The sequence below is a fragment of the Sciurus vulgaris genome (assembly GCF_902686455.1).
Source record: "Sciurus vulgaris genome assembly, chromosome: 11".
Lineage (NCBI taxonomy): Eukaryota > Metazoa > Chordata > Mammalia > Rodentia > Sciuridae > Sciurus > Sciurus vulgaris.
The window spans coordinates 117,146,370-117,171,270 of record NC_136472.1 but is presented as its reverse complement, the minus strand read 5'-3'; the positions used below and the strand labels follow the sequence as shown (position 1 = coordinate 117,171,270).

General features: G+C 43.3%; 1 pseudogene across 1 annotated transcript; it reads right to left on the bottom strand.

The window, feature by feature from the left end:
- Positions 1-508: 508 nt before the first annotated feature.
- On the bottom strand, positions 509-23,910 carry LOC306639908 (heat shock protein 75 kDa, mitochondrial-like; annotated as a pseudogene). The gene is made up of 3 exons: positions 23,732-23,910; positions 2,755-2,815; positions 509-2,637 (listed from the first exon to the last, which is right to left on the bottom strand). The product of its transcript is annotated as a heat shock protein 75 kDa, mitochondrial-like (transcript).
- Positions 23,911-24,901: the final 991 nt, after the last annotated feature.

The window sequence follows — 24,901 nt, the reverse complement described above, 5'->3', positions numbered from 1 at the left end:
GGGAATGGTTCTGTTGTTCAATAAGTTTAGGAATCAACCCGTTCAGTATCCCTTCCTTGCATACTCACAACACAAATGCCAAAGGACCAGAGAAGAACCCTAGGGTACACAGCTTCAACTCTTTATAGTCTAAAATTTTCCTAGCTGATTTGGTCATAAAGTGTATCACTTATATAACACCTATTAACACTTCACAGAATCCACATTCCCAGGAACATACTTTGTAAGTGCTCCTCTAGAGAAATTTCCAAATTGTTCCAATGGTATGCTTTCAAATATGTCAATCAGAGGGGAGAAAATTTGGTGGTTCTAGTGAGTTTGGCCAGTGATTTTATTACGTCTTAAACATGCACTCTAAAAAATAGTACATTTACCCTTTACCATAAGAGTTTTTTTTTTGGGGGGGGGGGGGGGGTTAAGAAATACTTTTAATGGAGGTAAAAAAAGCTCAAGGAGGTGGTGGTCTCCTGTCCTTACTATTTCTGCTTGGGGGTCACTTCCCAGGCACCTGAGAGGACCAGGTCATCAGCATCTCTCCAGGGCCTTGATGAGGTCATTGAGGCAGCCAACCATAGGCCTGGGGTCATCCACCAGCCCTGCTGCTATCATGGCGTTGTCATAGATCTGGTCAACCAGCATCTGGGCCAGCTCAGACTCTAGCTCTCTCAGCTGACTGAGCTTCCTGATCTGCATGTACCTGGGATCGACCTCCAGCGTGGGCTGTAGGAATTGAGCATGCTCCTCTTGTGTCTTGGCCAGCTGTTGCATGCACAGGAACTGCAGCCCCCATCTCTAGCACAATCACCATGGCAGGGTGGGTGTCTAGGCGAAGGATCACCTTTATGTTGGCAACTCAAGACCCCAGCGTGTTCCTATCCAGGTCATCAGTTCTTCTGTCTCCTTCTCAGGCAGGTGGTCACTGGCTGGTGACGTGTCCTCAAACTTTTCCTCCTTGTAGTGATCAACCACAATGTCTGTTTCTACAGAGATCAGCTTCTTCTTGTCAAACTCTCGAAGGTACAGCAAGATGAGCTCATCAAACTGCTCATAACCGAAGAGGACCTCCGTGTGCTTCTGTTTCATAGCCTCGTAGTAGGGCGAGTGCTCTGCCAGGTGCTGGCTGGGGGCACACGGGTAGTAGATGTTGTTGGGGGGTCTGGCCTGCATGCGACTGGCATAGTCCAACAGACTGGTCGGCTGTCCAGCAGGCAGTGCTGAAGATTCACACACAGCTCAGCAGCTTGTCGATGTCCTCCTTGACCTCCTGCTCTGCGGTGGTCACGATGCCCTCCCTCATGAACAAGCTATAATCTTCAAAGAACTTCGCATACTTCTCAGAGTCCCTTTTGCTCTGCTCAACAAAGAACTTTATCAGCCTCTGCTGTAACACGTCCTGGGGCTTCCCGATGAGCGCACTCTCCTGCAGAAGTTTCCAGCTAAGGTTCAGAGGGATTTTCTCACTGTCCACCACACCTCGAATGAAGCGCAGCCACTTGGCGCAGGGTCTACAGCCTTGGTCTGGATGAGGACTTTGCGACTGTACAGTGCCACGCTGGAGCCCAGCTCCCCGCTCACATCAAACATGGATGGTTTCGTCTCTGGCACGTAGAAGAGGCTCTGGATATTGAGGGGTGCGTTTGTCCTATAGTGCAGGGTGTAGCGGCGCTTGTTAAATGTCCTGTGATGTAACAGTAGGACTCCTCATGCTGTGACTCGCTGATGTCCTTGTGGTCCATCATCCAGAGGGCCTGCAAGGTGTTAATCCACCTTCCATTAAGGTACAGAGGGAAGCTGATGAAGGTACTGTACTTTGTTACCACGTCTCCAACCCGCGCCTCACTGGCAAACTGCCGTCTGACAATCTTGGTTCCAGTTCTGATACCCAAAGCTTCAGTGATTTCAACACTCCAGAGCCATTTGAAAGCCACTAATAACCCGGGTTCCCAGGAGCTACTGAGGAGGAATAGACTTCAACTCTGTCGACCACCATGGAGGCGGAGTAGAAACCCACTCCAAACTGGCCAATGATCTTGCTGCTGGCCTCCTCCTGGTTCTGCAGTGCTTCCAGAAAGGCCTTTGACCCTGATTGTGCCCAGGTTGGACACCAGCTCCTCCTGTGTCATCCCAATGCTTGTGTCCTGGATGGTGATGGTGCCCTTCTCAGCATCTGTCTGCAGGTAGATTTCCATTTCCAGCAGTGTCTGGCCATCAGACACCAACTTGTGATGCAGTTTTTCCAAGGCATTGCTGGCATTGGAGATGAGCTCCTGTATAAACATCTCTTTTTCTGAGTACAGGGAATGCACCACAATGTCCAAAGCTTCTTCATCTCCACCTGGAACTCATGTCTGGAGATGGACCCTTGAACGGTCTCAGTGCTGCTGAGGATGGAATGCAGGGGCTCGTCCTTCTTGTCCTCAGCAGCCTGTGACGTACTGTATGGCTGTCCAGAGCAGAAGCTCAAAGCCAGGTTTTGCTTGGGGCTCCTGAACTGGAGTGGGGTCCTCTGAGGACACAGAACTTTCCTCCTGGAGCGGACGCCAGTGCTGGAGCCTGCAATGGAGCCCGCAGACGGCCACCCCAAGGCAGAAGCGCCCGAGCTCCTGCTCCTTGTCGTCTTCCCAGGCGCCGCGTGGCCTCACCATAAGAGTTTTACTGGAGGTTGCTTTATGCGACTTGAGAGTCCCCCTAACAAATCTTGCTAAAGACAGTGACACTTCCCGTGTATTGCTAACTTCCCTGAGTCCTCCTTACGTTTCTGTGGAAGATGGCATGTCGCATTTCTGAGGCAGCACTCCTTGTCTTCAGATCACTCCTAGTGTCAATGGGAAGAACTTCACATTCACTGCATTCTTCCAGGGAAAGCTTTATCCAACACGAGCCTCTTGGCCTTTGTGATTGTTCTCTGCCCCTTCGAATCCTTTATCTGATTTCCACATTTCAATCTGCCTAGAATTCTTTAAACAGTTTGATAAGCTAAAGAAATGCATTCAGCTTTAATAGGAACACTGTGCACTATTATTTCTTGCATAAATAATTGCTGACCCATCTAGGTAGAAAGGTGGTGATAACAGAGACTCTTCAAGTTATGGACAGAACAACTTTTTCTAAATGGAGGCAAAGGCAAAAGCTTATGTGCTCCCAGGACATAAGGTGAGGCAGGGGAGAAGGTGAGGCAGACAAGGAGGTGTGCCAACATGAGGGTAGTTTACCAAGGTGGCTGCTGCTTGGAATGAAGTAAATTGAAAACCAGAGCTTCTTGTTGCCATGGCAACTGGAGTGGAACAAGTGTCCATGGTCCCCAAAACTGATGAGACCTGGAAGACCTGAGATAGAACAGAATAAGTATCTAACAGTGTAATCCTTATACGGTTCATGTCCACATGGGCCCTTCCATTGTGCCTGGCTTACTAGTACAAATATGATGTCTCCATTTTTTGTGAATGCAAAATGCCTTCACTTGTTTTCTGATATGAGAGGTTCAAGTCCAACTAACCACAGAGACCTCTTCAGGGGATCAGAAAATTGGGATATCATGAAGATTATGAAAACAAGCCACATCTGGTCCCAAGACATCCTTGGTCCTCATCTCTCCTTTATTCCACCCATTTTAAGTTTTCCTTCTCATCAACCAATAAGCCAGCTACTGAGATCCTGGTGAGGTAACCCAGATTTCCACCCTGAGGAGTGCGTGGCCATGTCCTGAGTTATGGTGGCTACAGCAGCTCGTTTGCTCTTATCACTAGATGTGAAAGCACAGAGGAAGTCTCCGTGGAGCCCTGGCTTCCAGGAATTCCTCAGACCCCTCTGCCCCCTCACTGTGGAGCACCAATCCAAACTTTTCATAGTAATCAGGTTAAATTAACAACAGGAATACAGTAGTGGTGTTCTTTTGGTTTCCTGGGAGGAGGAGTGAAGAATGGCTTAGTTGACAGTTCCTGCTTTCAATTCAGTAAAATTTCTGGAGGAAGCATCCCATCCTAGGATCCCGGACCTCTAACCTGGCAGAGTCTGATGATGCAGAAAGGGGAAGTACAAATCCTGCAAGTAGGTCCCTAGGAGTGATTCTGAGAAGATTCAGTCTTACTGTTATTCGTTACTTCCAAGATTCATTTATTTCGGTTTTTGGAGACACCAGCCACTTGACCTTTCAACATGGCTGACTACCTACTGTGGATAGAGTACATGATAACACCAGAGGATTCTATGGTCATATGGTCCATTGTTGTGCCACCTTGGCTGTAAAACACTTCTTTTGTCCTGACACAACACTGAATGTCATGCCATGTCGGTAGTTTACGCATTTGGATTGTGGTGCTGGTGAAAGCCACATGGGCAGGAGCAGGGAAGGAGAACTCATTTTCTGAATAGATAAAACCTTGGATAAAGGAATCACTGCCCCTTTCAGGCTGAAACGTGTCTGATGTACTGGTTATGCCAACAGTGTTGGAGAATTTTCTATTCAAAACTTGCTCCATGGACCTGGGCTGGTACACACACTGCTACCATTCTGTGATAGATGTAGAAAATGTGTTTAGAATGTTTTTTTTTTAAGCAAGTTGATATTGCTGAACATTCAAGCATCTGAATCTTTTTCTAATAATTTATCTTATTGAATTATATTAAAGTATTTCCCATAATATTTAGATATGAACAAACAGAGACCTGGTTATTCACCAAAGATAAAGAAGCAGCATTGTCCTGGAGGAAGGGAACTATATCAAGTGATTACAATCAGTCTGCAGCTGGCAGTGTGGGCAGCATCAAGAGGCTTGATAAGAGGGTCCCCGGGCTGATGTGACCATCTTTGCCACCATAGCCAGTCAGTTCCTGGACCCTGAGTTATTACCATAGCAAGAAGAGGGGTGGCTGACATTCATAGGAGGCCATGGCATGTCCCCTGACACTGAGAAGCTTTTCTGAGCATTCTCTTGGGTGGACAGTACTGTAAGACATGCAAATCCTTTTACTTTTTGTGTCCATTTCCTTGCATTCACCCACAAATTCTATCCATCCCAAACTGTGGCAGGCTGATAATGACCCTAAAGATTCCAGATCCTAATTGGAACATGTAAATGTTATCCTATTTGGAAAAATGGTCTTCGTAGAAGTGATTAAGTTAATGATCTTGAATCACCTGACCATCCTGGATTATCTGAGTGGGCTCTAACTAACGTCCTTTAAGTGTCCTTAAAGGAGGGAGTTACTGGGGAGGGGGTTGAAACACACAGAAACTCAAAGAGGTATGGAACAAATTCTCTCCCCTAATTTTTGACAGCTGACTTTCAGCTCAGTGATAAACCAACTTCAGATTCCTAGACTTCAGAACTGTGAGAAAGGAATTTTTCCTTTTTTAAAAGGACCAAGTTTTTGACAATTAGCTACAGCAATCACAGAAAACTGTATCACAAATATTCCAGTCTTGTTCCTTTCAGACAGGCTATTTGCCACTTTGCAAGAGGGAGATTATGGATCTATGTATATCTATGTATGTATGCATGTATGTATCAATCAATCAATCAATCAATCAATCATCTTTCTATTGCCATTTTCTTTAGCCAGGCTTTGTTCTTCATAGGTGGGAGTTGAGGGAGAAATGGAAAACGGGGATATGGAGGTCTGGTCACTCACTCATGTCATTTTCTTGTACCTTCTGAGATATCAAAGGATGAATGCACATTTTCTACCACTTATAAATTGCTCCTTTGTCTACTTGATCTTATGAAGCAGTTGATCAGGAAATAAATATCCAGCATATGATGAGCAGCTCTAGAATTGGTATCCCACTGACATTCATTTGACCATGAGCTTCTATTCAAACAAAAATAATTTACTGCTTCAGAGAGCAGTATTTTCTTCCAGAATCTACAGAATCACATTGGGGCCCATAGTTCTCTACAATGTCTTTCTCCATCTGGAATACCTCTGGTACTATTGAACCTAGGTCTGAGTGACCAGATAGTTTGAACTGGAGTCTGGAGTTACAATGGAACCTTATTTTACTCTTGGTCCCACTTAGTCTTAAGAAGTTCAATTTCATAGCTATGTCTCTTGTCACTCCTGCCCTACAGAGGAAAGTCACCACTGAACTTCCCAAAGATGCCACTGTCTCCCTCGCCAGGACATTTCTTGTTGCCTTAATTAAGAGAGTGCACTCTGGGCAGCCCCAAGAATGTTGGTTTCCAAAAGCATATATTCCAGTGCATTTAGTACTAAGACAGAAATATGCAGAGGGAGCACACAACTGGGTCCATGAGAGTTTCCTGAGCCAGGAAATAGAGGTGGAAAGCCTTTGACCTTCTGACTGGGATTATTTGAATCAGGCGATGAATCATAAATCATCTTGGGAGGAAAGTGGTAGCAGGGTCAGATTGGAGCAGGGATCCAAATGGAGTTAAAGCAATAAATGTTATCTGGGTTGGCTTGGATGCAATCTTAGTATTGTGTTAGGCAGCATTTTATCACTGTTGCCAGAATACCTGACATCAACAACTTAAAGGAGGAAAGATGTATTTTGGCTCAGAGTTTCAGAGACTCTCTATTTTTCTGAGCCTGTGGGGAGGCAAAACATCATGGTGGAAGGGCATGGCAGAGGAAAGATGCTCAACTCATAGCAGCCAGGAAGCAGAGAGAATGGAAGGAACCGGGGACAAGAAATACTCATCCGGGCATATCCCCAGGGACCTATTTCCTCCAACCAGACCCTATCTGACTGTAGTTGCCACCACTTTCTGGTAGTCTACTCGGCTACCAATGGATTGATCCACCAATGTGATCAGTGTCTTCCCTAATCTCTACCTCTGAACTTCAATGCACTGAGGACAAAACCTTCAATATATGACACTCTAGACCCAAACCACACTAGTAATCAATGAAGGATATAATGTTCTTCATATATTTTGTGCCATACCTATTTGGTTGCCATGACAGATCACCCAGAAAAGAACAAATGGTACAAGTTTCCAAAAATCACTCCCAATTCTCATGAGACTCTCTTTTGCTCTCCCATGATCTTTGATGACTATAAAGCATTCTTTGGTTAACTGTGGGCTCACCGTGCAGAGGAGGTAGCACAGACTTACCCCTGAAGAGAGTGAAGAATCTTCCTTGCTTGCATCTGCATTCTTCTTCTACCTGGGCTTACCTGACAGCCTGGTCCTAGCAAAACTGTTTCTCCAGGCTACAAAATTCCAGGGGCTGAGGACTGAATTCTATTCTAGAGAAGTGAGAAGGAAGCCAGGAAGGTTACTTTACACATTCTGAGGATTTAATAAGCCATTTCACCCTCTGGCTGAGTCAGTTCTGAGAAAGAATGATATTCTACCGCCTAGCTAGGCCTGGGAAACAGTTACCCTCCACACCAGTTGTCAGTATTTAGCTTGCAGCTAAACCTGAGGTGGAACAATTCTCTTGACTTGGAATAATTAACTTCTGAGAGGAGGAAAGATGGCCAAATGCAAAATAATTAAGAAGACAAGGTCTATGCATTTCAATAACTCACTTTCCTTCTCCTCCTACCCCTCCCTGAAATGGAGGCAATGGCCAGGGCTGGAATCCTTTCCAACTGGAACGAGAACCTGTCTCCATTCTGAGCCAAGGCAGAGTTAAATAAGCCATTGTGCCATGTGCTCATGGGTAATTAGCCATGAAAAGAATCTGCAGTCGGCTCCCTCCATTGTTCCTCACAAGCTGTCCTTTTGCCATGTGCCCGAGCCCCCGGGTCTCAGTGCTGGCTCTAGTACAGAGATATGGATGTCGTCGTCATGGTAACTCCTCTGTGCTAAGCAACTTTATGGTCTAATATTATTAAGGGGGCAAGGGTCAAAAGCCAGTGAGGGACTTTGTCTCTGAAGCCCAGGATAATTGTGTTAGGGATGGGGCAGGATTGTGAGCTCATGGGAGAAGAGGGGATCTTAGTAACACAGAGCCCCCCCCCCCCAAGAACACCTGTGAGGCAGAGAGAGGCCAAACTACAAAGTTAATGCAAGATGTCTCTGGCTCTCCTTTTCTCCTCTCCCAGGCTCCTTCCTCAGTGGTTCACTGTCTCCCTGCAGGTGCCTGGTGTCCTGCTGTTCCTTCTTGGGATAGGATAGGCTTTCAGGAGTTTTCATCTGAATGTGATTTTTAGTCACCGTTCACTTCTATTTGTATTTCTAGTCTTATGTCCAACTGTGGAACAAAAACATTAACCAGGAAATGGTGGAAAATATTTGGAGGGGAAAGCTCCCTCTTCCCCCAAACTCTCCGGGTACACAATGAAGAGGTCTGCCTTTTATTTCCAGGTTACGCCACATTACGGAAGATGTCAAACCTTCACACAAGCAGGGGAGAAGCATAATGAGCCCTGGGTATCCATCACCCCAGCTGGCCTCTTTCCAGTCCTTCACCTGATTGGCATAAATACAGAGCAGGAAGGAGCCCTCGGACCCTCTCTCCTCCACCTCAGCCTTAGACAAAGATAACGATTTCCTTAAAGGTGGTGAGAAAGAGAAAGTGAGGGCTCTGCTGAGGCGTGTCTGGAGCACTGGGCCAGGTGCCGCGCCTTTGCATTCTCCTGTCCCCACAGCTGGCCTGTCAGAGGACCAAGAATGCACAGAGGTCCCTCATGCCGGCCAACGAGGGGCCACAGGTGGCCTCTTAGCCCTTCTGCTGTTACTGTGTCACTGTTCCCTGGTTTGCATGGGACCAGCCTTAGAGACTGCACCACCAAGTAATGTGTTCTGTACCAGCAAATTCTCTTCCATTATTGGCCAAGAGGAGGGCTCAAAAAATGCTCTGGATCTGTGAATAATGCAGTGCATTTTCATTTTAAGTGACAAAAGATGCCCAAAGCGGCCCCCAGTGCTGCTACTGCTGTAGTTTTCCACAGCTTTCTTGGCCTTCTCAATTGGCTCTTGGTCTCCATGGGTAAGAAGGGGGAAGTTGTTCAGCCCACAAGTCTGTTTCCATCAAGTTATTCTCACTTGTCCTCTAATGAATTAGGTTTTTGATGCTTTTATTAAGAATTGGCATAATGGTATGAAAAACTCTAGTTTTAAAGAACAAGGCAAAAGGGTCAACGCAGGACTCTCTATAAAGTGCAAAGGTGTAGGCGTTAAGCTCAAGTTCAGACATAATTTCCTATAGTGTACACAAGAAAAGGACTGCTAGACGAACAGCACTTACTGTTATTATAACTGTGGCCACTACGATCTCATAGGTGCCATTTCTACCATTACTCATTGTAGCTGGGACACTTTTTTGCAGGTGATCAAACACGCTAGAGCTTTCGCAGGTGAGATTTGTTGAATATTCAATTATTGGTTATTGGTAAAACTAAGTCAGAATTAAAAGACGGTAATGGCAGAGAGTGAGCACAGAGCTTTAAGGCTGTATGAAAGAGACAGGGACAAGTGGGGAAGGGTAGGAAGGTGGGACACCGTGGCTGTAGCATCATGCTATAAATTCTAGGCTGATCTTAACTGAAGGGAAAAGGAGCAAATGGCTGCTGGGGTGGATAAGACTCATGATTATTAAGTGCTCACGTTTGCACTTTTCAGCCTGACACCCAACCTTTCAACATACCATGCATCCTTGTGAGGTAGGCAGGTAGATGCTCACATCCCCGCTTCCATGGAAACAAAGGCCCAGGTGAAGTGACCTATTGAATTACTGAATGAGTTGGGTAAGCATTAGAAACCTTGTCTCTCAGTTCAGAGCTCTTTAGGAACAAATCGATAAGACAAACACGCTGTTCGAGTTAGTCAAAGTAGCTTATTAACATCTATTCTGTTCATTGCATTAAATACAGCTCAGATGGCCCTTGTGTTAAGTAACCCTTGATTTGCTATTACCCAAGCATTTTTCTTCCTTTCATAGAGAAACTTCCTTTTAAAAAATACATTATTTTATGCTTCTAAAATTATTATTCTTTTAAAATTGACTATGTACATTTATGGTGTAAAACATGATGTTTTAAGTTATGTACACCTTGTGGAAGGTCCAAGTAGATCTAATCAGCATAGCCGTTAGCTCACAAAGTTACCCTTTCTTTTTTTTGTGGTTAGAACATTTAAAAATCTGCTCTCTAAGCAATTTTTAAGTATGAAATATATTATTAACTAGAGTCACCATATTGTACAATAGTTCCCCTAAATTTATTTCTCCCAGGAAAATGAAATTTTGAATCCTCCAGTAACATCTCCCCAATCTTCTCTCCACTCCTGGAAAACACCATTCAACCTTTTGCTTCATGTTCAGTTTTTTTAGATTCCATATGTAGGTTCTCACTCTCACATGTGGCTTTGTCTTTCTGTGCCTGGCTTGTTTTATTCAGCAGAAGGTCCTTCATGTTCATCATGCTGTTGTTTTCAAACGACAGGATTCCTTTCTTTTTTGGGGTCGAATAGTGTTCCATTGTGTACATGTGCACACAGAGCCCAGGACTGCATGGTGTATGTTTTGTCTTCATCCATTCATCCACGGTTGGACACTTTACTTGATTCTCTTTCTTGGCTAGTGTGAATAATGGTGTAATAAACTCGGGGGTTCAGATACCTCCTTGATATACTGATTGTATTTCCTTTGGGTATGTACCCATTGCTGGGATTGCTAGATCATATGGTGGTTCTATTTTTCATTTCGGGGGGAACTTCCACAGTTTTCCATAAAGGCTGTTTTAATTTACATTTCCTCCAACAGTGAGCAAGTGCTCCCTTTTCTTCACATTCTTGCCCAAACTGATTATCTCTTGTCCTTCTGATAATAATCCTCACAGGTGTAAAATGATATCTGTATTTCTCCGATTAGTGATGTTGAGCATTTTGTCATATACTCAGCCAATTATGTGACTTTTTTGGAGAAATGTCTTTTTCAGGTATTTTGCTCATTTTTGAATCAAACTATTTGTTTCCTTGCTATTGATTTGAGTTCCTTATAGATTTTGAATATTAACTCCTTATCAGATGTAGGTTTGCAAATATTTTCCCCCTTTCCGTAGGTCGCCTTTCACTCTGTTGACTGTTACCTTTGCTGAGTGTGTGCTTTTTAGTTTGATGCAATTTCATTGATCTGTTTTTACTTCAATCACCCAGACCAACTTCCTTTAAAATTAACTTGAGGCCAGGCATGGTGGCAACTTCTGTAACCCCTGCTACTCAGTCGACTGAGGAGGGAGGCTTGTGTTTGAGGCCGGGCCTCAACAGCTTAGTGAGACCCTGACTCAAAACAAAGCAAACAAACAAACAACCAAAAACCAAACGAAACCAAAACCCAAAACAAAAAAAAAAACTTTAGTTAGTCTCTTCTGCTTGCAAAGCAGACAGGCATTAACTTGAGTGGGGGCGGAGGGAAGAACTGAATGCAGAAGAATTTACACAGGAAATGGGAAGCTCTCTGGGGCTGAGGGGATGGCAGAGTCTGGTGATTCCTTTTGCCTCACTTCCTTCTCCTACCGGATTCCATTTTCTTTCTACCAAAGGATTCCTTAGCTTACTTAGAACTCAGACTTTTCGTGGCCTTACGTCGCTCCAGGTCCTGAATGATAAACTTTCTTCAGTGTTTTTTTTTCTCCTGCCAGTTAATAAATTCTCAGGATATTTCCTTGCTCAAAGTCTTAGGAGAGGACATATGATTGGCTCAGCATGCTGAGAGCTTGGAATATTTGTGCCTGGATCACACGTGTAGGCCGAGGACGTCAAATGTGACTTCTGTTGGGATTCACATAAGACAAACCTTTTCCAGGTGACTCACAGGAGAAAGAAGTGGAAAGCCTGAGTCAGTGAAGTCTAATTACACTGCTGACTCTACTTCTTCCTCTCTCATTTATTCCTCTGCATGGACAGATCTAAGTGGAGGCAGGTGATGAAATTTGGGTGCAAAATTTAAGGTCACACTCATCCATGCCAATGTTGAGCACGAGTACCACCTTACATTTTGTCCCCGGTTGCTTCACTTGACTCACGAATTCCTGTCACCTCACCTAATTTGCTTTCTCCAAGGTCACAATGACCTGGACGTTGTTAAATCCAATGAATATTTTCAGACTTGAAGTCTCTTTCTTGTTCTGTGTATGTGCTGGATACTCCTCCCTTGAAACGCTTCTGTTTTGTTTCGATGGGCAATTCACATTCTTCTCTTCCATCTCCTTGTGTGAACAGTCCCTTGCGTGTTTTCCCTTTACATACAGTCTTCACATCAGGGCTTCCTCTATCTGATGATCTCTTAATGTATTCCCCACGGTTTGCACGTAACAATACATGCTGGTGTGATTCTGAAGTTTACACCTCCTAATTACCATATCTTGATTGACCATCACATGCCATTTGCCTTCTAAACTTTCCTTCCTGGGACATCAGTACAAATTTATAGCAGACCCACAAAATCTTTTCTTACCTTCTGTACTACTTACATCAGCAAATTCTCTAGGTCAGTCAAATAACTGATCATGACTCCTCTCCTTCATAACCAATAGACCATGAAGTGATTTTTTTGGACTGCCTCCTACATGTACCTTGTATCTATCCATTCTTTTTTTTTTTTTTTTTTTTTTGATGGGGGGTTGCTGGGGATTGAACCCAGCTTGCGAGGCAGGCACTCTTCCACCTGAGCTACAGTTCCAACTGAGCCCCTAGCCCCCTGTATCTCTCCATTTTTATCCATCTCTACAACTGTTGCCTGATATCAACCCTCATTCACCTCCCTTTGGATAATGCAGTCAACAAATTGATCTTTCTGAGTTAGGGCTTTCTCACCTTCCAGTTCATCCTCCATACTAGAGCCAAAGTTGTCTTTTAAGAAGAAAATTCTGAACCAAATGACCTCTTATAACTTAAAAGGCTTATCATGGCTTAAAAAGATAAACTTTTTAGCATGGCATTCAGGTTCCTTCATGACTTGATTTCTTCCTGTGTCTGAATGGTATATACAATCATGCACTTGCTCAACCCCGTGATCCAGCCATATCACATCACTAATAGTTTCCCTCAACCTGGGATGTTCCATGATTCTCTGCCTTTTAAGTGTCGTTCTTTCTACCACTTTCCTTGCTTGCCCATTGCATTCTTGCAACCTTGAAGACCTACCTCAAGTATTGCATGTGATAGCTTCTATGTAACCAGAGCTACCTAATCAGAGCTGAATTTTGCCTCTCCACTATGCTGTGCATCTATTGTCTGGAACTGATCCTAATTGTTGGTAGTGACTTTTTTCCCTTACTACATGCTAAGTTCCTTTCCAACCATGGATTTCTTATAGTCATTTTCGTAGCTTTAGTCCCCTTCACAGAACTAACACTCAATATGCAAACTATTTGGAGCTGCTTTTATTTAGCAAGGCTCCGTGAATATTTGTTGATGAGTGAATGGTCTGTTCTGATCTCCAAGGCATTTTCAAATGACTCTTGTTGTGTGGCCTCTTCTTTTCAGTGAGCCATTTCTGAATTGGATGATTTGGATCCTGGATCCTCGTTTCCCTGGAGATAGATGCTGGCAAAGGGCAAAGTGGAGTGGCTGGAGGGGAAACAGGGGCGTCCCTACTACCATCCCTGTCATGATGTCATGCAGGTCTCCATTCTTCCCTTCCTCAGGTGACTAGTCAGTTACATCTTTCTCCTCTATTCTTTTCTCAAGAAAACCCTTTCTGTCCTCAGGAAATAAATTAATTAATTTACCCTGAGATCAAAACCTTCCAAATCACAGTCACCAGACCATCACCAAACAGTGCCTTCAAAAGGCCTTGTTGGTTCTTTCACCTCCAAATTTCCCTCTCACAACCCAAAGTGGCTTAGTTGCCATGGATTGAAAAATATGTAGTAACATTGAAATTTAATGTTCAATAGTTAATCCATGAACTTTTACTGGAATCTTGGCAGTAATTGTTTTGCTATATTATCTCACTTAGCAAATGACTGAGAGAATAGCTGTCTAATTAAGAGTGGGAGAGTATGGACAGAGAATCTGGGACCGAGGAACAGATGCCACCTAGAAAGAGTGGTCAGAGTGGAGGTCATGAGTACGTTGGGAGCAGAGTTAGCTGGCATTTTGGGTAACGACAAGGGGTGGAGAAGGAGCTGAAAGAAGAGAAGGCATATTTGGTGATTCATTCAACACTTGTATTTAATTTTACTATGAGCCTGGCTCCGGGGATTATTAAAAAATAATAAGGTGATGATTCTGCATTACAGGAACTCATTATCTTTGGGAAAATTAGGTACTGGAAACCACAAAGCAATATTTTAAGTACAATGGCAGAGGTTAAATATAATGTGCTCTTGGAGCATAGAAGAGGGAGCAACTAACTCTGACGGGGAAGAGAAGTCAGCAGAACCGGGGAAACTCTAGAGAGAGGGTAGTGTTTATTTGTGTCTGGGTAGGTGGATATATTTTACAGATGGAGCACAGGAGGAAGAACCTTCTGGTGTTCAAAGGGATTCATTCAACAACTATTTATTGGGTCCCTGCTCCATGTGAATTACTTCTCGTTGCATGGAATATATAGGTGAGCAAACAGACTTGACATGGGTGACTCCACGTCAAGGAGTTCACATTCTAGTTAGGGAGACAGAGAATAAATAAGATGAACGATTGAAGTCAGAGTATGTTACGTACACGTGGAACTGCAAAAAAATGAAGAATGAATAAAGGAGTCATGAGAAATACAGAATGTTAGGTGAGGGACTGATATTTTAAGTGGGATGACCAGGAAAGCCCCCCTGAGATAGGGACTTGTGGATAAAGATGGGAAGGAAGCAGAACTGAGCATATGGGTATCAGGGGTGGGAGTGCTTTGCGCAGAGACAATGGCAAGTGGGGAGCTGGAGCGAGGGGCAGGCGTATGGTCTCTGAGGAGCAGCAGGGTGACGGGAGTCGGGACTGGTAGAAAATGAAAGGTAAGGAGAGGGCAGGTGATTTGGGGTCTTGTAGTTCACAGAAAAGACTTGTTTTTCACTCTGAAGAGCTGGACAACTATTAGAGGGTTCTGAGTGGAGGAAACACGTTCTGGTGTAGGTTTTAATAAAATCATATAGAATGGAGTAGAATTTGCACATAGTGTATGCACATCTGCCCATTCACTTGAAATCATTTCTAATTACTTATACCTCACAAAATGTAAATGCTACGCAAATGATTGTTATGTTATTTAGGGAATGAAGACAAGAAACATCTGTACATATTCAGTATGGACACAAATTTAAAAATATATTTAAAATCTACAGTTGGTTGAATTCAGCCCAACAACTAGTTGATCCAGGAGGGACACTGCATTATGAAGGTGAGCCACAGGAGTCTGTGATATTTGAGACGTGAGATGTGAAAGAAGGAAGAGCCAAGAATATTCCCACCTTTTTAAGCTTGAGTAAACAGCCAGGGATTGATAAAGGAAAGGAAGGAACTGGTTTGGGGAAACATAATAGGAACTCAATTTGGGGCATATTTAACATTGCCTTTTTGATATCCAAGAAGTGATGCTAAAAGGTCACCTTTGGACAGATGGGGAGAGGTCCAGTCTGAAGATATAATATTGAGATGTACCACAACCACATAAATGGCATTCGAAGTCATGATCCATCCTAGGTGAGATGATGTAGGGAGTGAGTATAGTTAGTAAAAAGAGGAAATTCTAGAACCAGTCCTTGGGGAAAGCTAACATTTAGAGGTCAGAGAGGTGAGGACAAACCAGGAAAAGGAAATATACAGTGCAGCCTTAAATGAAGAAGGGAAACAAAGATGAAATAGCATCTTAGAAATCAAGAACGAGGGCTGGGGATATAGCTCAGTTGATAGAGTGTTTGCCTCGCAAGCACAAGGCCCTGGGTTCAATCCCCAGCACCGCAAAAAAAAAAAAAAAGAAAAAAAAGAAAAGAACTTAAAGGGCTTTGCAGAGTTTGCACATATGTCTAAAACTACAAATAGGTAGAAAGATAAGAATGGAGAAACTGGATGCAGCAATGTGATCATTGGTAGCCATGTGAAGGGCATTTCAGGAGAGTCTTGTGGACAAAAGCTTGACTGGAGCTCAATTAAGAAAGAATGGGAGCATGTGAAAAGATAGATGCTTAGCATCATTGGCCACTGGGAAAACACACCCAAACCTTCATACCCACCCACTATGGAGATAGCAAAAATAATACACAATCACATGTGTTGACAAGGATGTGGAGACATTGGAACCCTTATGCACTGTAAAATGGTGCAGCAACTTAAAAAATGGTCAGACAGTTCCTCAAAAGTTAATATGTTCATTGTACCATATGACCCACCAATTCCTTTCCGAGCAAAATAAAAACATACTTCTACACAAAAACTTGTACCTGAATGTTCATAATAGCATTACTCGTTATAGTCAAAAAGTGGAAATAACCTAAATGTCTATAAACTGATGAATAGGTAAATAGAATGTGGTATATACTTATAATGGAATATTATGCAATCAGAAAAAAGAAAGGAGGCACTGATACATGTACAACACGGATAAACTTTGAAAGCATTATTGGTTAGTTTTTCATTACTGCAGCAAATACTTGTGATAAACAACTTACAAAGAGGAAAGTTTTATTTGGGCTCACAGTTTCAGAGGTTTCAGTCCATGGTCACTTGGCCTCATTGCCTGGATCTGTGGCAGTGTAGTATACCATGGAAGGAACACATGGTGGCTAAACTTCTGGCCTCATGGTGGCTTGGAAGCAAAGAAAGACAGGGAGGGTAGGGATCCCCATATCCCCATAACCCCTTCTAGGACATGCCCCTAGTGACCTAACTCCCTTTCACTAGGTCCCACCTCCTGAAAGTTCCATTACCTTCCCACAGTGCCACTTGCTGGTGACCAAGTCTTTAACCTGTGGGCCTTGGGAGGACCTTCCAAACCATAGCAATTATGCTAAGTGAAAACTGACACTCCATTTACATGTGACCTATCAAAATGTATAAATGCACCTACTGCCATGCACAACAGATTAGAACAAATAAAAAATTTTTAAAAAATAGATAATGGTTTATATAAAAAAAAAAAAACTGGCCCAATGATTCCATTTACATGGAAAACCTAGAATAAGCAAATCTATAGAGATGGAAAATAGATTAGTGTTTTCCTGAGCCTAGGGGATGGAAGATGTACATGAATAGAGAATTACTATTCATTCCTGCTAATTGGCAGGAGGTTTCTTTTTGGGGTGATAAAAATATTCTAAACTTAGATCGTGCTAATTGTTGCATGATTCTGTGAATGCTAAAACCTTGAGTTGTATACTTTAAATGAGCGAATTTATAGTATGTAAATTATGTCTCAGAGATTTTTAAAAAAGAAGACAACATGGGAAAACAGATATACAAAGATCTAGCAGGGAATTCTTTCCAAAAGTCATGCTATGAAGGAGCAAGAAATAATCTGTTAATTGGAGAGGGAAGCTGAATTAAAGAAGAATTTTTTTAAGAGAGAGAAGTACCAGCATATGTTTTGATGTTGCAGTTGATCTAATGGAAAAGGAAAATTTGGTGACATGGGAGAGAAAAAGAGATACAGAGAGAGAGGAAAGAGAGAAAGTGAGAGGAGACTCACTTTGTGAAGCAATGCTGTCAAGTGGACAAGAAAGGATGTGAGATTTAATGGGTAGGTGGAGGAATTTGCTCTGCTGGAATGACGGACAGTTCATCCATGATGATAAGAAGGTAGAGTCTGTTCACTCTGATTCTGGAAGGTGGGTAGATCTGGGGTGGGAGTTTTTGAAAATTCTCTTTTAATTGCTTCAATTCTCTCATTAACTAGTAGAAAGCAAGACTGACAAGCTAAGAGGGTGAGGAAGGAGTGTTGGAAATTAATGGAGAAAATCTGAAATAGTTGTCCTGCAACAAGGACAGATGAGGGACAAAGATCATGGTTTCTGGGGAGCGTTGGGGCCCGTGTGATCTTCCGTGAGCAGTGTGTGGCGCGGCTGGCTCACATGCCTGTGTCTTCCCCCAGTTGTCTTCAGCTGCGTGGATGCAGGCACGGGGTAAGGGAACAGTTGGATTCAGCCAGGGTTTTTTCTCTTTTTCTTTTAAAATTTTGCCAGGTTATTTACAGAAAACAGACTGAGAAGGAGATTTGTGTGCAGGAGTTTATTGAGAAAAGTTTCTAGAAGCATCCTCTGTAAGGGAGGGAGGAATGGGCAAAGGAATGAGGCTGGATGGCAGTTGGTTCCAACAGAGGACACCAACTGTGGAGTTGGGCCCTAGGGGCTGCCCCACACGAAGGCAAGGAGACTGGGCACTCACGCCCCTTGTGGACATTTAGGTGTGGGACTGCCATGTGGTGGAGCCATAGCCATGGACTAGGGGGCTCCCTTTGGGTGAGAGGATTTCCTCAAGAAGGACTTAGCTGTGAGATGACATTCATCAGAATTCCTTCTAGGAGAGAACATGAGAAGCCTCAGCCTCGAAAGGGTGGAGGTGACAGACAGCCCATTGCAGAGTCTCCTAGTTGTCCCTTTGCACGGCTTGCGTGTATACTAAGTGCCCCCTTCCAAGAAACCTCCTCAGGGTTCTGATTGGTCTCTTCCTAGACAAACTTACAAGAGGTTGATGGGGCTCATCTCACCTAGAGGGCCTCTGATCTCATTCCACTGTCCGTTCTAGATTCTCCTCTTTCTTGTCTAAGTGGCTTACTGGTGGTGTGATCCAGATTCTCATATGCAAGGTGTCTGAGTCTCCTGATGAATGACTTTGACTGTTGACTTTGTCCATTCGCACAAAGCAGGCAGGCAGGCACCACCATTGGATCCCTTGGTTGGCAAATGTAGTCTTCACTTCATCCTAATGGAAGAACATCTTATTTTTCTCCTGATGGTCAGGATCAATTTCTTCTAACAGCATGGGTACTTCTTTTCTTGATGGCTAGTATTTTAATATAAGAATTCCAGTGTGACCAGGTGACAGCCACAGTGTAAATTTTACTGAGACCTTACAATGTCCCCTAGTCGATTTCCATTCTGGGAATGAGGACATGTGGAACAGAGTTTTAGGGTTAGGAAGCACAAATTCACAAGTTGGTCGCTGGGAGTACAAGGAAGTGGGGTCACTTGGTTCCCAGACCCATGTGTCTTGCCTATTAGGGGCTGGGGATCATAACATATTCATTGAATTAAAGTTGTACTATGCTTGGAGAAGAGCACCCCATACTTTTGGGGTATCATCTCCAAGCTGATTCTGCAGCTACACTTTCAGAAGGCCATTCTACTGCTCATTCACTTGGCTTCCAATGTACTTCCCATTTGTTCATCCAGGCAGGTTAATGAGTTGTCATGAATATAGTGGGATGATGTGATGTTCTGGGGAATGTCCCAACTGTCCACTTTCCTTTAGACAGTATTAGTAGGAGGAAGTGTAGCCCCATGGGCAAACGTGTATATGCGTACCTTCACCCATCTCACAAGGATGCAAATGGCTTCTGATCCTAGTTTTTCCTAGGGATAGAAAATAACACATTTTCCAGATCAGTGGCTATCTGCACATGATGTGCTTAAGGCTGTGAGTCTAGCAAAGATCCCATATCTTCAAAAGTAACTGCAATTGAGGTTACTACTTGGTTAAATTTTTTTTTCTATCACTGTCATCCATCACCATCCATCTGGTTTTTGTAGGAGTCAGAAGGGTGAATTAAATGGGATCTGACCATCACCCCTGCATTCTTTTGGTCTTAGAGTGAATTATCTCTGCCATTTCCCATAGAGAAATCCCATATCCTCTATGGGATAAGGCATCATTTTTGATTTACTATCTTGGCCAAAGAATATGATTTAAAGAATTCTTCTTGAATTCCTCACTAGATAACTTATTTCATAGTCCAAAGAACCAGTATGTAGATCCTGCCAATTATCAAATATGTGTATTCCAACTGCATGTTTAAGTATCAGAAATGATCAGTAGATAGGTTTCTGGACAAATGAAGTCACTGTAATTTGGATCTGGGACAAGAATTTATGTATTAACATATTCCCAAAATCCCCACTCTGATGATATAGCCACAATGTTTTCAATTTATCTCATAGTTCTGGAAATATCTAAGCATTCCCTTTTTCTATTGCTTTTCCTTTTCTCAAAAAAAAAATCAGATAAATTATTTTTGTATCTATTTTCTCAGTCACAAATTTTGCTCATGGGAATTCAGCCTCTCCTTTATTAAATGGACTCTGTATCTGTTCTAGTCAAGGAATTTTGACTTTTGTTGGAGTGGATACCTTCAACATCCTGATCACCCACCTTTGAATTCTCTTGGCTATATGAATTAAGCAACCTCTTTTCTGGCTGTCCATCATTTATTTTTCTTTGCGATTAATGAAAACCATGTTTTATACATCATCTCCACAGTTATCTATGGGTCCTAAAGGAGGCACAGGTAATATTATCTTGCAAAGCCAAATTCTCCGAATTGTCTTAAAAATTATAAGCATGTAAGTTTTGAACTGGGAGGAGTTGGTCATTTCAGATTCTCTGAAAGTTCTAGATTTTCAAGTTCATCAACATAAATGTCCCCATCCCAGGTCTCAGGATTCCATTCTTTCCAGACCTGGGTCCTAACCTTGGTGTAATGCCTTCTAGGGATTGGCGTTCATTCTCCATGGCACTGCTATAACCCTAACTAAATTCTGGTCTTGGTCCTCAGCTTTCTGATCCTTTCACTGCAGGAGAGAAGTTCTCTTTAAATGGTGCTAAGGAGGCCAACTGGCTTTCACATTTATCCTTTAATTGATGATCATTCACCTCCCGTCTTTTATTTTCATTCTTCAATACATCAATAGCCCTGGAAAGCAGTTACCCAATTTCAGTCTTCATCTTTCAAGGTCTTGAGAGGCCATTCTTGCTGGTGCATTCATTCTGGTAACATCTCACCCAATTCACCTCGGGTGGATGTTACCACAGTTGTGCATGGCAGCATGCCAGAGCTACCTACTGTCACTCGCCACAGTGACAGAGTCCGAACTGTGTACTGGCTGGTGGGTAATCTGTCTCCCAAATTAATTTTAGAGTATGCCTCCAAGAACGGATGGTACTGACTGTCTTGGGTGAAATTCCCTAGGAAACAGACTGTGAAGTGGAGATTTGCATGCAGGAAGATTTGGGGGGAATGTTTTTGAGAAAACTACCTGGAAAGAAGTGAGGGAAGCAGGATTAGATAGAGGAGAGATGAAACTGTGAAGTTGTGCAATAGAACTGGCAGAGACCTTCAGAATTGTCTCAGATTAAGCCAAGGAGAGCTGGCTTGTGTACCCTCCCACACAGACCAATCACTTGAGGTGGGTGTCTCCAGGGATCCTTGGCAAGGTGACTCCCACTGGCTGATGGCAGTTTTCAGAGAGGCTCGGCTATGAGATGTCAGAGTCAGTATGTTGGTATTGTGCTGGAGGCCTCTGCACTAAAAGAAGATCCTCATATTTCCCCATAGCACCCACTGATGATGTGGTGAGAGAGGTTCGGAGGCATTGAGTGTGTGCACGAAGGGTAATTCTGTTGATTGCCTTTTAGTTGAATGAGGAAGAATCCTGGGGTGAAGATAATGAAATGAATGTAGAATCAATAAACTGTAGGTTCCCAAGGGTTTGAAGGATAGTTGAGATTAGAGTTCAGGAGACAGTGGGAAGAAAGGATAAGGTGTTCTGTGGTGGGTTGATGAGTAGGATGCTTAAGAGTATAGCGAACTTCTGGGTTCGGTGGGACACATAAACCCAGTTACTTGGGACACTGAGAAAGGAGGATTGCAATTTTAAGGCCAGTCTTGGCAACTTAGGGAAAGCCTAGATGGATAAATAAATAAATGGCTGGGGATGTAGCTCAGTGGTAGACTGTCCTTGGGTTAAAAGAAAAAGATAATGGGGTCTGTGCAGACACTGGTAATGGGGCTGAGTGGCTGAGATAGGGTGGGTGACAAGATCGTTGGGAGGAGAGTGGACCTAGACATTGTCAAATCAAAGGGTGTCGATGTTGAGGTCTGAGGGGGATGAAAATGCTCAGGGAATACAAATCTATCGACTGGAGTTACTTCTCACCAGTCACACACATGGAGGCAAGTGGTGGAAGTCAGACTGAAAGGTAGTGAATATTTCAAAGGCCCCTCCATATCAGACTGTTCCTTAGAAAGTGGATATAATGGAAATGTTCAAACACTAATTTTTGTCTTCATCAGATGTGATTTAGAAAATCATCAGTGTGGACAACATATACAATTATAGAATAAGGCCAACTAAGTAGGTTAGTAGTCCACACTTAATCCCAGCCTCACATGCTAGACATTTATGTCAGAGACTGTCCATCTAATACGTATTATCTCACCTCAGGAAGAGACCGCTATATTTTTGAGGTAGCATTATGCTTTGCTTTCCTTACGGATAGAGGCGTTTACTGAAATGTAAGATCAAGGTACTAGACAGGGCTCCCAAGAAGTCTGTATTAGGAGAGTTAAACCAGTTAACTAAGTGTGAACAAAGTAATCTTCCACGAAGACGTCCACATCCCAATCCCTGGATCCCGTGAATATGTCACCTTACATAGGGAAGGGGAATTCAAGTTGCAGATTGAATTAAGGTCGCTAATCAGGTAACTTTTAAAGTTCTCCTGGACCATCCAGGTGGGAGGCATTCTGAGAATCCCTAAAAGTGAAGAGAGGAAGAAGAGGAAGGAGAGATGCAACATGAGAAATACTAAACACACATTTTGCTGGCTTTGGAAGTGAAAGAAGGGGCCTTAAGCCAAGAAATACAGGTGGGCATTAGAAGCTGGATAAAAAAGCAAGCAGATAGAATATCCTTCAGAACCTCTGCAAGGAAATGCAGCCCTGCTGACACCTTGCAGAGACCCATGCCACATTTCTAACTTATAGAAATGTCATATATTAGTGTTGCTTTAATCCTGCAAATTTGAGGTATTCTGTTATAGCAGCAATAGAAAAGCAACTGGGCAGGCACTCTTTAACTTGCTTCCTACTTCCTTCTGACTGCTGGAATGCACGTGTGATGGTCCAGCATTACAGAGCTCCAGCATCTGTAATGGACTATAAGGCAAATCTAGGGGTGGACACCATGCATAAAGGATGGTAGGCCAAAAGGATAGAAGGACTTGGGCCCCTGCTGGCTATGTCTTGATCTCTCAACCATCTCGTTTTTTTTTTTTTTTTGATGAGAGAAAAATAAACCCTTAGGTGTTTGACTGTCAACAGGTTCCTATTAATGACTAAATGTAATTCCTCACTAAAATAGTAGTATAGGCTGGATATTTTTCGAACTTTCAAACTCAACATACCACACATCTGGAAAATATTTAAGTGTTCCTTGTGCCAGACACAATTTTCTTTCCCCAGATTGCCCAATTTCAAGGTACTATTGCTCTTAGAGCTAATAAGGCCAATAATCTTGGGGTTCTCCTTACCTGCCTCCTCAAACTCATTTTCATATCCAATTAGTTGTCAAAGCCTGTCATTCTGGTCAATAATACAGTGTCACTATGGCTCTGTCCTAGATTAGGCAACTCCCTGTCTCTCCTCCTGTCCACTGTCCACTGTCCCCCTATTATAAGTTTTGTTCTTTTGGGGACCATCTCCAGTCTATTCTTCCAACTGCTATACACAAGTCCCCTCCTATCTGTGCTTTCTTTTCAGAAAGAAGTCAACCATAGAAACCATAAGTCAACCACGTTACATAGAAAATTCCAGAAATAAGCTATTCTTAAGTTTTGCCTTGCACGCCACTGAGTGAGGTGATGAGACCTCATGCCGTCCTGCTCTGTCCCACCTGGAATGTAACTGTCTCCTTTGTGCAGGGTCTCCATGCTGCATGTGCCCGGTACTGACTCGGTGGCCATCTAGGTTTTCAAATCCACTGTCGTGGCACCGTGATGCTGTGTTCAAGTGGTCTTTGTTTTCATGAATAACACTCATTTTATTGTTCCATAAATAATTGTTGTACTTCATTATTCGTTTTGTCATTCCTCTCTTACTGAGCCTAATTTACAAATTTAACTTGATCACAGGTATGTATGTAGAGGGAAAATGTACCGCATGGGCAGTTTGGAGCTATCCATGATCTCAGGCATCACTGGGGCTCTTGACATGTATGCTCTGCAGGTAAGGAGGGACTGTGGTATTTGGCTAACATCCTGATCTTTTCAAAGAATACTTCTAGTATTAATTCTTCTCCAAAGTCCTCGGTGGCTTCCCATTAAGCGCCATGTTAAATCCAAGGCCTTCATCTTTTATCCCAGGCCTTTGCCCAGTCATTGCACACCCTTCTCTCTTTAACACATATTAGAGTGGTTATGACTTGATTCCCAAACATGCCTCCCATTTTCCCGACTCTGTGGCTCCCAGCTCCCAACACATGCCTGGATTCCATGACATTCTTTCTCATCATTTCCCTTTTATGTGTTTCCTAGCATTTATGGCAGCATGCAGATTTGTTCATTAGTTACTTTTTATTACTTAAATAGATGTTTTCACCAGAATGTAAGTTTCTTGAGGGCAGGAACGTGTCTTAGTCATTCCCCAATTTCCAGTGCCCAAATGGGTGTCAGATGGGAGCAAGGGGCTCAGGAAAGATTTGTTAGCTGAATAGATGAGGGTGATGTCACTGTTAAGACCCTCTTGGCTTTGCAGAATGGTGTCAAAATTCAAGCCAGAAAAGCCTGGCTCTATGCAGTCCCCTCCACCGCCCAGAGCAGCATACTTCAATCCGGGGCGGGCGGCGGGGGTGTCATGGAAGAAGACACCTACACGTGCACCCTGATGGCCCAGAAGTAAGGTGACTGGGGTCAGGGCACCAGAGTAGGCAAAGGGTCCCTGCCCTGTGTGGGGGGCCTGTCTGCTCTCTAAGGATCAAGTGAATGAATACATATCCTTATGTTCTACTCTCCTGACAGGAGGCCTTGAGGGTTGGTTAGCCTCTCAGAACTCCATTCCTCTTGGG